This window comes from Octodon degus, unplaced genomic scaffold, assembly GCF_000260255.1.
Source record: "Octodon degus isolate 3935 unplaced genomic scaffold, OctDeg1.0 scaffold00247, whole genome shotgun sequence".
In the NCBI taxonomy this organism is placed as follows: domain Eukaryota; kingdom Metazoa; phylum Chordata; class Mammalia; order Rodentia; family Octodontidae; genus Octodon; species Octodon degus.
In genome coordinates this window covers 3314964-3315619 of record NW_004524823.1, presented here as the reverse complement: position 1 = coordinate 3315619, position 656 = coordinate 3314964, and positions in this window count along the sequence as shown.

The window sequence follows — 656 nt, the reverse complement described above, 5'->3', positions numbered from 1 at the left end:
TATTTTCTAAATAAAATGCAGCAATTATCTTACAAAACAATGTAAAAATACTCAGAAATATGAAAGTTTTTGATAAAGAAGAATAGCATTCTGAAGTTTGTTTTACATAAGAACAATTAAAAGAAACAATTTTTAAAAGTAAAATGAATCATGAATCTATCAAATGCCATGTAAGGCTCAAATATTTTTTATAATTCGATTTCTGATGATAAAAGTAGTAGACAATCCCAAATTGGGACATTTCCTGATGTTATTGAATAGGTATTAAGTATATATTAATTGAGTACTGAAATTTTAACAAGGAGAAATCACTGGACACATGCTTTTATATTCATCTTTTACCAGATTATAATTAGATCATATTACATGTCCAATTGCTGAGCATAAAGCTTAGTGTTTGTTTATTTGTAGATATTTCAAACCTTCAAAACTTTGTTCAATCTCAGATCATAACTTTTAAGAATATATAATTACATCAATTGATGCAGAAAAGGATTTTCACAAAGTCGACCACTCATTTATGTTCAAAGCACTATAGAAAATTGGAATATATGGCCTCTACTTCAATCTGATAAAAGCCATCTATGATATCCCAATTACTAACGTACTTCTAAATGTGGAAAAACCTGAAATCTTTTACTATCAGATCTAGTACA